The sequence below is a fragment of the Vicugna pacos genome, chromosome 27 (genome assembly GCF_048564905.1).
Source record: "Vicugna pacos chromosome 27, VicPac4, whole genome shotgun sequence".
Lineage (NCBI taxonomy): Eukaryota > Metazoa > Chordata > Mammalia > Artiodactyla > Camelidae > Vicugna > Vicugna pacos.
In genome coordinates this window covers 17,912,040-17,924,877 of record NC_133013.1, presented here as the reverse complement: position 1 = coordinate 17,924,877, position 12,838 = coordinate 17,912,040, and the positions used below count along the sequence as shown (strand labels likewise).

The 12,838-nt window shown below is 44.9% G+C and overlaps 1 protein-coding gene across 3 annotated transcripts in view; it reads right to left on the bottom strand.

Moving 5' to 3' along the window:
• ABHD2 (abhydrolase domain containing 2, acylglycerol lipase) overlaps window positions 1-12,838 on the bottom strand; it is a 96,845-nt gene that overhangs the window by 71,880 nt on the left and 12,127 nt on the right. For all 3 annotated transcript variants that reach the window (XM_006198463.4, XM_072950758.1, XM_072950757.1), the window contains exon 2: window positions 2,056-2,160. The gene's annotated coding sequence lies outside the window, so the exon portion shown is untranslated. The remainder of the gene's footprint in view (window positions 1-2,055; window positions 2,161-12,838) is intronic.

Genomic DNA, 12,838 nt, shown 5'->3' with positions numbered 1-12,838 from the left:
CGTCTAGGTTTAGCAGCACATGGGGAGGGGAAGAGCCCATCACACTAAGAGACAAAGCCCATGATGGCATGTCATGCTCCAGATGTGTCCACAGAAGCCACCCAGGCAGATTCCCATTGGCGCCTTAGAGCCGCCAACAAACTGGCAACAGCCCAAATCACAAATGGTGCTGGGCATTGATAAACTGGGCTAAGTGTTATTTTTTTAATCTTATGAACATTTATTTCTAAGATAAGCAAACTGGAAAATACTGAGAATAGTGTTGTGCTAAAAGCAGGAGAAAGAAGTCCAGTCAGAGAGGTACGAGTGGGACCGGGAGGGCCTGCTTTTATTTCCGTTAACAGACAGCCTCGAATCTCTGTAGACTTAACCTGCACCTGGTGCACCAGGTGTGCGTGAGGTGTTGGGTTGACAGCCTCCGACAGAGACGTGAGGTGGGGCTGCTGTTGCCACGAGGTATGGCTGTACTGCCTGCTGGCCCCACCTCTGTTTTCAGAGCTGGAAGGGCCTGACTCAGCCATCTGCCCCCATGGAGGCAGCTCTGGTGCTGGAGTCAAGTTCAGACTCAGGCCAGGTCCCAGTGGTCCTTGCTCCTGAGGGTGAAATGGAATTTGGCCAATTTTTTCCCCCACTGAAGGCACCTGACTGTAGCCATTAGTCCAAAATTGGACTAAAAGTGAACCAAATTCAACTGCTAGACCAAAAGTAAAAACTGGAGTACAGAAAATGTATATGCATATCTGGATTTTCATTCTTTTAGGTAGCTTTATCTTGTACACAAAACACACACACACCCACCCCCAAACCCCACCAAACATATACAAGCAAATGTCGACAAGTAACAAAAATCCAGTCTTTTCCTTGCTGCACGGCAGAAAAACAGAACATCAGCTGTTACCCTAGAAGTCAGGGAAACCACAAGCTAACAAAAAGGAGAAAATGGTAACTCTGGCAGCCACGGTAGCTATGGCAACAGCTTCCCCTGGAATGGTTTCAAGTAGCCTCTGCTAAAAACAGTCAGCACGGGAACTCTGGTGGCCAGCAGTGCAGACAGAACAGACAGGACAAAGCAGTCTCTCAAAAACGTGTTTGGGGCATAACCACATGAACTCCCTTAAGACCTACAGCCAGGCCAGGGAGGTCTCAGAAGCCCTTTTCTAAAATCAAGGTGAGTCTGGCAAACACTGGACCCAAAAGCACTGCAGATGACCTTTGGCAGGGGTTCCCAACTCAGTGAGGAAAGGCAATCAGAGATCCCAGTTCCTTAACTCCTCACCCGGGCAAGAAAATAATTTTGAAAAATTTATGTGGCATAATTTAGAATCAAGGCTGCACCTCAGAATATGCTTTTCAGCTGTATGAACCTTTGAACCTTTATTAACTGATGATTTCCTTAAAACTTAACTTCTGGGGACATGTCACCTCACTCCTGGGGCCATGTCCCCCCAAAGCTGGCTATTTATAAACCCCTAAAACAAAGATTTTTAACTTGGGGTCTGTGGGTTCCCTATGGGATCGTGGGGTCCAGGAACCTCCTGAAATCATACATGAAAGGGTGTGTGTATGTACAGTTTTCTGGGGAGAGGATCTGCAGGTTTAGTCAGATTCTCCAAGGGGCCTGTGACCTAAAAAAGTACACAGCACCACACTCAAAGATGCTCCACAGGTTCGACCCGTGGCCCATGTCCTCATCTCTCCAGAGCCCTGCCACCCATGCTTGCAAAACCGATGAGAAACCAATATCCAAGATGACACAGCTTGTTAATAAGGATTCTTAAGTGTAGTGAGGGAAGGGCCCAAACCAAAATCTAGCAGGAATTCCACCTTCTCTGACTTGACGCTGGTGATAAGGAACTGAAATAGACATTGTTCTTGACCCCTTGGTTAACAAAGAGCAGAGGAATGCGCTGGGTGGCTTTACCAGTTTCCGGGCCAGTCTAGAGTAGCCTAATTGAATTAAAAACATAAAGTAAGTCCCTCCCTCCTGACTTGTACTTACTAATGTAAGGGAAGGTGGGGAGAAGAAGCAAAAACCCATGTCTTGGCAATACATACCTGTGTCGCCTGTTCCTCTCCACTGCCAATATGAACTGATCTTGAAGAGCCAGTTGTGTGGCTGGGCCGGTCAGGGCAGATCTCTTCTTGGAATTAATCTAAAAGCTGAAAAGATTGGATGATGATGTTTTTAAGGTTGAGAAGGAAGCAATTTAATGGCAATATAAGCACAGTCTAAGTTTTTCTGCATTTAACATCTTTAGGGAAAAAGACAGTTTCTTTAGTTAACATGTGTGACACACTCTTGGCCATTTGGAAGGACCTGCTGGGGGAAGCCTTCCTTTGTGAATCCAAGGACCGAGAGGTACTTTGTGGTTTGCACGACGAGTTACCTGCTGCGTTCAGAACTCTGGCCAAAGCACACTGACCCAGCTTTTCCCCTTTATCTCATAACAGAATCTTCAGACATGCCTGACAGGTACCATCTCTGTGTGACCAGTGAAATAGCTCAAGCCAGATTTATGTCAAGACAGCAGGCAGGTGACTTGTTCCATCCCTTCCAAACATACAGCAGTGACAGAAGAAAAACTTGAGCTGAGAAAAGTAAAAGGGCACAGATGGGCTCAAAAACTGTAGTTTCAGAAACAGAAGAGAACTGAAAGTCATGGGTTGGGGAGCCGAATCACCTGCAGGGTCTGGTCCATACAGGGGGCGTCTGGAGGCTGCTCAGTGTGAGACGGGGAACCACAGCCGGGCCCACTGGGCTAAAGATCTATGGCTTCCAAAGGAGCAGAGGAAACAAAAAAGAGAAAGGGGGAGAGAGAGAGAGAGCCAGTGTTCATAGCACTTTCTATGTGCCAAGCTCTGCTCTTTAGACTTTGCATATACGAATGCATTTAGTAGTACCTTTGAGGTAGGTACTATCATCATCCCCATTTTACAGATGAGGAAACTGAGGCATAGAAAACTTGAGTAACTTGCCCAAGGTCACACAGTTAGAAGGCAGAGAAACCAAGATTCATATCAGGCTCCAGGAATCCTCCTATGCTGTGCTACTTGAAAGTAGGAAAAGTAAAAGAGAGAAACAAGAAAGAAAATGGATGGTACAGAAAACCACAAATGAGACATCAAAAGTTTGCTCAAAGTCATACGGCTGTAAAATAGGAGGGTTGGTATGCAAGGCCAATTTTTTTTGATTCCAGCACACCAAAATGATTTAAAAGGAAAATAAAAACCAGTTGAAGAGGAGATTCAATTAACCTTCAGAGTAGCCTTGCTCAACTTCAGTTTTTGATTATTCCTTCCTATTCTGAGACAAATTAGCCACAGAGGACCAGGCTTTGTTGAGGTGGGGACTAAACAGTGATGTATCCAGCCTCATCACAGGCCACTTGACCTTTCCAGGGCTCGGCTGCCAACTAAACAATCAGGGAAGTGCCAGATCAAAGATCTTAGACTGGCAGCCCACAGGGCAGTGTTGTATTTGGCTGGCACTTTAAAAAACTGAATTTATTAGCTTCTAAGTTATAAACACCAGATTTTCAGATAAAAATCTGGATTTCTGGTTTCTCTTGCAAAAAAAAAAAAAAAATCAGAAGATTTGGCAAGATTTTGCCAGCATTCTCATGTGGCAGCAGGGAATGAAGCTGAGTGGGGCTGCCCCCTCTAGGCAGGCCATGCTCTCTCCAGGTTGCCACAGTCCCCACCACTCCCTATCTTGGTCCTCAACACTGACCCCTGGCCGAATTAAACATTGATGGTACCTGAATGGTCCCCATAGGCACGGAATATGCAACCCCTTGAGAAATCTATCTAAGACTGCCTTGGATAAGTCTGTATTGACTGAAAATTCAAAATACACACTTTCAGTATATGTATAAATGAGAAATTAATAAAAGAAGAATAACAGAAAGGCAGAGTAGCAAATAACAAGATACAGTATGTTTTAATTTACTGACATTTCCACTGGTGTTTATTTACACCTTTATCCTTCCTACAAAGTATTTGAGATAGCTTCCACAAAATGCTGAACAGACATGCACAGAGAGATTCAGAAATGCAGCTGACTGCTGATGGTTTCTCAGGAAGGAATCTCTCCTTTCTTCACAATAGAAACCTGGAAAATGTGCCTACTTGGAAAAAAACCTACAGATCCCAGGCTTCCTTGCAGGAAGGCGAGTCTGTGTGAGTAAATGTGGGCTAATTCTAGAAGGGCTTTCTGGGGAGATGCCTTAAAAGGTAGGGAGTTAACTTTTCTTCTGCCCTTTTGCCTGGAATGCAGGCAACACGGCTGCAACTCTGACAGCCATCTGGGCCATGAAGTGACCTTGAAGTCACTTGAGGAGCCACATTAGGAGGACAGCAGAAGAGAAAGACAGAGGCCTGGGGTCCCTGGTGATTCCATGGAGCCACCACGTCAGACCTGGACTGCCTGTTTCTTTTATATGAGAGAATGAAACCTTGCACGTTTAAGCCAGTTACTTCCAGACTCCTTTAGTCTGTAATTTCTAATGACACAGAAGGAAGTACTATCTCCCCAGATCTTTATGGATGCTACACTGGCTGGGTTATTATTAGAACATAGGCAATTTTCCTTTTCTTTTCCAAAATTCGTAATGACTACACATATTTTTATTACCAAAAAAGCTTTAAAAGAGCAACTAACAAAATCTAAAAAGAATTTAAGAAACTCTGGACAAGGAAAATCTCTGTGTCAAGATATACAACAATTAAGCATAGGATTTAGCCTAGAATGTATCTGAGATTTCTGACTGCCAGGGGAAAAAGGGAAACCTAGTCAGACCTACGGTTCTCCAAAATGCAGAGCTCACAGGTCTTATGTTCTTCTCACCCCGAGAAAGCACAGCAGATACTCGGGGAAAACAGGGCTTTCCTGGCACAGATTTATTGAAAAAAAAAACAAAAACCAAAAAACTCTGCAGGCCTTTACACAAGGGGACCTTGAGTGATGTGATAGGCAGTGTCCTCCTACAACTTCTTTTTTAATAGCAAATGCAATAAAGAAATAATTTCAACTCCTGAAAAATGCCAAGGGGTTAAAATTGAATTCAATTCGTAAAGGTAATCCTATGTATGAGAGGTTTCTAAGTATTACGGTCCAAGGTTTGAACTGAAGTCCTGAGGACTGCGGCAGTTCTACTGCATGTCTCTAGGGCCACCTCCCTTGAACTTGAGCAGGCTTAAGGACCTGACGATCTACTGTGTGCCTGGCACTGTGCTAAGCATTGTGTAGAACCACGATTAAGTACGATTCTCATTTTAACTGGGGAGGAAAGAAGTTTATGTTAAGGCTACATATACTTTAGAAACATGGAGACAAGAATAAATAGTCCATGAAAAAATTAACTGGGAAGGACTTATGGAGCAGCTAGAACTAAAACTGGGCCTTAGAGAAGTATGGGATTTAGAAGAGTAGTACATAAGCGTGTGTGCGCGCGCACGTGTGTGTGTGTGTGTGTGTGTGTGTGTGTGTGTGTGTGCGCGCGCGCGCGCGCGCGCCTTAGGACCCAGGCTCTTCTGGACCCCTCCTTAGGTACCTGCAGAGATGGTCCAAATGCATGAAGATGGGATGTGGACAACCAAGGCAGCCTCCCCGGGGGAGGAGATGGCCCTTCCTGACCTGGAGCACGCTCCCTGGGGGCCCCTCACAACACCCCACTGACTGTAACCAGTCCAGGCAAGTCTGAGCAAGTTAAAAATCACTCACAATCAGCTAAGGCAATTCTGCCCCAGGATATTAACTGCCCTGCTGAGAATCAGTCTTGTGGAATTTTCAAAACTTTTCAGCTGCTTACAAAACTCCTTGGCCAACCATGTGTCTGCTGGGCTCCCCTGCATGTAGAAAGGGAACATATAGGCTTAAGAAGCGTCTGATGGGGATCATCTAATTCATGGCTCATATTCTGCAGCTGGGGAAACTAAGACTAAGGCCCAAGAGGCACAGCCCCCTCCATCCATCCCTACGGGCTGTGTGACAGCAAAACAGGTCCAACTGCAGGGGCTTCAGATCCCTCCAGCCCTACAGGTGGGATTTATCATTGGAGGGAGCTGTATCTGGAGGCTGCGTATTCAGGCCATCGTGGTGCAAAATCCTGAGTACATATAGTGTAGGTCTCTGGCTGTCCTCCCTGCCTTCAGAATACAAGGAGTGCATTTATCCCACTGAAATTCTGACCACTAATGAGCAGTCGGTAGGGAGAAACTGAGTCCATGGAAGCACCCTGCTCCCCAACCACTTCCTCTCTAGCTTCAACATCTACTGGGGCTTCTTGCTTAACCCAGTCCACACCCTGATGGTTACAAACTCCCCAACTTCTCCACGAAAGAAAAAAAAAAAAAACTGTGTGTGCATGCGCACACATACTATATATATTAAACCAGGAATTAACTTACCACTGTAGAATAAAACTCTTGATACTCATTTTACTTTATGGTGTTTTCTTTCCAAGTTCGACCTGTCACTAAAAATTAATGTTCTGAACTTGTTCCAGACATCACAAACGTTGCTTCTATTGTACTATTGTGTGTGCCCCCTGTCCCTTTCTGGGCAGGTGAAATCCAGTTAAAATGAACGTCAGGCGGCCTAGGGCTGGGGATGTGGAAGACAAAGGAGACATCTCACCCCACCTTACCTCCGTCTCCACGATGGGCTGAGCTTACTGTGTACCTGATCAGTGCTCCTCACCCGGCGAGCCCCACCCTTCCCAGCTCCCACCACGGCCATTCTATGAGTGGGATTTAGGGGCTGTAAATGATGGTTAAAATTCCATTTTCGTCTCTACAGTAACGAAGAAATCCAAGGTGCTGCCAAAGGCCCAATAGTAAAGGAAGTTTCAGTATTGCCCTCGGTCTTTGAGACGTGCTCCACTGGCATCTCCACCAGTGTGAAGGTCAGGGCTTCTCACTGCTCTCCAGTGACTAAGGGTGTTATTTTAACGAGGCACAGATTCAGCAAGAGATGCCCCAGTCTGGGGGTTCTGAGACCTGGGTCCTAGTGCCTGCAATACCCCTTCTTAGCTGGTGACCTTGAGCAAGTCGCTTAAACTTTCTGGGCCCTAAAGAACTCATTTGTAAAATGAGAGGATTAGATTAGAAATAGATGATGCCAAAAGCCTCTCTCAGCTCAAAATTTCTGAGATTCTAGGGATAGAATTGCAGTCCTTGGCTAAAGAGAGCAGGAAATGCTTTCTCTGAGCTCTGTAACAGAAGATAGCCCTGTTTTCCAGTCTACTTAGTGGAACATTAAACAAAACTCCTAAGAACCAATAGCCCTGAAGACCTTTGTTCTTCCTTCAAATAAGTTAAATAGTTATAGATTTTTCAGCTGTGTCATTTATGCCCATAATTCCGTCATATTCATGCCACCTCCATGAGTGAGTGATGATTTCAGCTTTGGAATATTAATGTTCACTGAAAATCTAAAACTTAGAGGGTGAAGAAAAGAGACAAAACCAAGCAGAAACTTTGAACACAGAAAATTTCATTACCCAGTATTGTGAGATGAATATTGTTCCCCCCAAATTCATGTCCACCTGGAGACTGTGAATGTGACCTTATTTGGCAATCAAGTCTTTGCAGATGTGATCAAGTTAAGATGGGGTCATACCGGTCTGAGTGGCCCTTAACTCCACGTCTGGTGTCCTCATAAACAGAGGAATTTGGACACAGAACACAGAGGAGAGGCCATGTGAAGATGCAAGGAAGGACTGGGGTGAGGCGGCTCCAAACCAAGAACCCCAAGGACTGCCAGCAACCACCAGAAGCTAGGAGAGAGGCAGGCACAGACTCTCCCTCAGAGCCCTCAAGAAGGAACCCACCTGCCGACACTTGATTTCAGACTTCTAGCCTCCAGAACTGTAGCAGAATAGGTCCACATTATCTCTCGTGACTCAGCAGTTCCACATCTCTGTCCTTTAGAGGCTGAAGAGACCCTCTGCCACACCTTCTCCAAAGGTGCCTTTGTTACCCAGACAAGATCCAACCAATACAGACTGTAATCAGCTAACAACACCACACCCGCAGGCTACTTGCTAGCACCGGACATACTGTACTCTATGCACAAATATTCACTGGCTTAGCCTCTTTGCCTCTGTGGTTCAGCTATCAGGACCATCCTTTCCTCTCCTGTTATCAAGAAAGTGAGGGAGCCCAGAGACCGAGATATTGTGGGGCGGGTGGGGAGGGCCCTCTCTTCCTTACAACCCAGAGGATCTCACTGGCAAGTTTCAATACATATGTGGGTCCCACGGCAAATGCTTCTTAAGGAAGACCAGACCAAACCAAAATCCTAAAGGATTTCTCTCTTCCAATTCCAGTCTGGTTGAAGTGGATTTTGATTAGGTTCAGGACCCAGAGTGAGAAAGCCCCGTATCAAGTCCTGGCCCCACCAGTCCTGGTGCTTGTCCTTAGGCAAATTTCTTACCTTCTCTGGACCTCATCTGCAAACTGAAGGTGTCAATGCAGAGAGAGTATTTTGAAAACAACCCCTGGCATAGAGTAAGAATCTCCAAAATATTAGCTATCCCACCACCACTATTAAATTCCCCTCCATTTTTGCCTTAGTAAATGCCCTAATTGGACACGTAGAAATTACCACAAAAGATACTCTTTCCCAGATGACACAGAGGCCTCATCAACAATGAAATAACTAGAGGATCCACCGCTTGGGCCTCCTCCAACAAATTTAAAATTAATCCCAGGACACACTCTGGATTCTTCTAACACGGAATCACATTAGACTTAATAAATTGCTGGATAACAAGCATTCATCATCAAGCTCCATTAACAGTTGCAAGATGTGTTCTTGTTTCTGTGCTAAAAGGGGTCTGACAGTGCACAGCCTGGTCCCCTCCTTCTGATACATGCAGATGCCCTCTCTCCTGCCAAAGGGCCCCTCCTTCCCTACGGGAGACTGTTCCTTCATCCGTACCTCCTTCCTGAAGGGAAATCCACCCTTGCCGGGCCCAGCTCTCCTAGCAAACCTCTTCAATGCCTTGAAATAAAACCCTAAGCCATTATTTCAATGCCTTGAAATAAAACCAGGGGAAAGGGAGTGGGAAGGGATAAATCTGGGAGTCTGAGATTTGCAAATGATAATCACTATATATATAAAAATAGATAAAAAACCAAATTTCTTCTGTATAGCACAGGGAACTATATCCAATATCTTATTATAACCTTTAATGAAAAATATGAAAATGAATATATGTATATACACATATGCATGACTGGGACATTATGCTATATAGCAGAAATTAACACATTGAACTGACTATACTTCAATAATACAAAACAAAACAAAAACAACAACAATAACAAAAACCCCCTAGGCCGGCACCATAAGCCCCAGGCAGGCATCTGTCCTCAAAAACGGCCTGTGAGTAGTGTCAGGAGGACAGCCGAGGTCCACGGCATGTTGCCGACAAAAACCTCACGTCGTCCTAATCTGTCAGCCTTTTTGGTGGCAGTTTAAAGTAGTCAACTCTAAAAGTAGGCAACATGACACCTTTGGGGAGAAAGCAGGGAGGAAAAAGGCCAGTTTCTTCCCCCTTTATCTGCCACTTAACTAATGAAATCAGAGCTGTTGTAAGAACAAAAAAAAAAAAGTCACTCTGCAGATGAGGAGAAACAAGCCTGGAGCTGACTGCTAGAACAAAGCCCACCACCTGACCTGAGGTGTTTCTCTGCACTTGGTAGGTCCTAGTCTACCCGGAGCTGTGCTGATCTGGGCGCCACTCTGACCTCACAGTGAGATTTAAATTCCCTGGGTGAGCGCCTTTGCCAGCAGCTCACAGAACTGCATCTCAGCACAGCCAGGCTGTTCCAGTCCTGCGTGTCCTTTTCGCAAGGAGAGTTCTGTTGCCTGAGTCTTCGGGGTAACTGGTTTGAAATCCTCCTCCAACCCCGACCTCACTACCTCCAGCCCCAAATGATGGAAAGCCCTGGCAATGACAGGGACAACCTCGTTTTCAAAAGATGCCAAGAGACATTGATTGATTGTTTAATTTTTGAACATTAAGCATCAAGTACCTAGACCCTGTCCTTCAGTAGATCCAACCAGGGAGCAGCCCTGGGGGTTTAGGGCGGGGTTGTGGTGCTGGGATATAGCTGGTGGTAGGAAGACTGAAAGCAAGATCTAGTCCCAAGGCTCTTACAGAACAGGTCCTACAAGGTGAACGGACTGTTGTCCTAAGTCACATACAATTTGGTAAAAGAGACAGGAATTTACAGATAATTAAATGCACTTACGTTAACATCGTTCTCGGCTGTATTCAAAATTAAGACCTTGAAATTGCCTTTTTGCGCAAACTCACTCATGTGATAACAGTTTTATTTAACCATATTCTTCCACAAAGTCATAAGGTCACACACTCCACATGCTGAAATTTCAGAAAATGTCCTACAATGTTCTGGTAAAAGGAAAGTTACCCTACATGAGAGAATGTGAACCTTATGTTTAAACATCAGAAATGGCTACTAACCCACGGGCTTTCACAAAAGAAAGTCACTAAACTAAAAATAGCTAGAGACTGAGTCACCAGATAGGCATGCACATTTAATTGAGCACTTCTATATGCCTTTACGAAAATACTGAAAAGGAGCTGGCCTCTCCCATTAGCGAATTGCCTTGCTCAGAGAGCAGTGCTTTCTACTGGAGGACAATGGGTAAAGCACTCAATAAAATCCCAAGCAAAATTGTTTTTTCTGCCATCAAGAAACCATTCAATCCATACCTGAGAAGAAACCAAAAATCCTAAGCCAGGTGTTCCCTCTACGGAGATCCTAGAATTTTCTAATAGGACAGATACTTTAATGGAGAGATTTGATAGCTCTAAACATTGTGTTTAAAAGCACACTGTAATTAAATTTTGTAATATCAAAAGCAAAATCTCAGTTTACCAGAACCCAACAAACCAAAAAGCCTAGTTTACTGAAATTTTTAAGAGACAGGTACAACTAAAGAGATGGGCATCTCCAGATTTACTGCACAGAAGAAGCTTCTGGGACATATGCTGGGAACAGTAAGGATCCCATTCAGTCTTCTATGTCTGCAAACAAGCTTCCAGAAGGAGGAAACTGGGGGATGGGGGCTGGAGGGCAAGACCCAGGGCCTGGCACAGCCCTTGACTGAGGAACCACTGACCACAAGGAACTTAATAAAGCAGAGAAGGTTTCACCCAGAGCTGCAACAGAAAAGGCCTTACAGCTACCTTCAGTTAACGAGAAAATAAAAATAATCAGGAGTCCCTACTCCTGAGCATTCTGGTGTCCTGAGGGCCCAGAGCCAGATCAGTGCACAGCACTTGGCTAATACACACACTTTAAAGCTGTAATGGGAGCATTACTGCATGTGGCCCTTTATAATTCTGACACTTGCCTTTCACCATGGCAGGCAGCAAGAAGACCCCACCAACAGGTTAAGCCCCTTGTCCCTCCCCTACGGAGAGATACTTCTGCCCTGGGCAGGGCTGAGCTTCTCTGCTGCTGGCCTCCCCCAGTTCTATGGCTCTCTGATGATGAATTCTGCCGGCTATGAGAGCAGTAGCTCCCCTCTGGATTCGGCCTAGAAAGCAGGAAAGGTTCTGGCCTTCCTTTCCTTTCGAGACAGAGAGAAGGTTCTAGGGGCAAGAGCATAGACAGTTTGCACGAATGTTAAGGCATGCTTTACTTATCTCTGTTTTATATACCTCGGGCGTCCTGGGTAGAAACTGGATCTCCTGCCTGCTTGGAGCAGTAGGCTGAAAGGTCACGTGGATTCCATTGTGACAAGTGCCCTAAGTCCTAGAAGACAGACTCCACTAGCTACAAACAGATAAATACGAAGGACTGATTCACTCTCAGACCCGTAGGCCAAAAATGAAAGACAGGGTATTGCCAGATAGTCACCCTTCTAAGGGGGGCTGAACAAGCAAGCCCCAATCCTGGGCCGCCGGGAAACCCCCTACTCAGCCTCTGCCATCAGTCCTGAGATTCTGAGAGCTAACCAGACCCTCGCCTCCAGCTTCTAGGTCACAACCCAAGTGGAAGGACCCAGATATGCTGGATTCTGGATGTCAGAAGAGGGAGGGGATCCCATTTGTGTCTCCACACAACTTGCCTCCAATGGCATCTGGAGTTATTCTCCCCTCTGAGCATGCAGTGCTGTGCAGCTTGGGGCATATCACTTGCCCTCTCTGGGGATTCTGAAGCTTACCCTAAGAGCCCCTATGGTGTAATCAAATGACAGAGATTTTATTTTTTTCTCCCAGCTTTATTGAGATATGACTGACATACAGCCTGTGTAAGTTTAAGGTGTATGGCATAATGATTTGATTACATACATCACAAAATGATCATCACAAGTTTAGTGAATATCCATCATCTCATATAGATATAAAATTAAAGAAATAAGAAAAAAACTTTTTCCTTGTGATGAGAACTCAGGGTTACTCTCTTAACTTTCATATATAACATAAAGCAGGGTTAATTATACCTATCATGATGTGCATGACATTCCTAGTACTTATTTATCTTATAACTGGAAGTTTGTACCTTCTGACCACCTTCATCCAATCCCCCTCAACCCCCTGCTCTACCTCTGCCTCTGGTAATCACAAATCTGATCTCTTTTTCTATAAGTTTCTTTCTTTCTTTCTTTCTTTTTTTCCTTTTTCTTTGTTTTTGAAGTCAAATTGACCTACAACACCACGTTAGTTCCTGTTATACAACATAGTGATTCAATATTTCCGTACTTTTCAAAATGATCACCAGGATAATTCTAGTTACAATATGTCACCATACAAAGATATTACACAGTTATTGATTATATTCCCCACATTGTAGG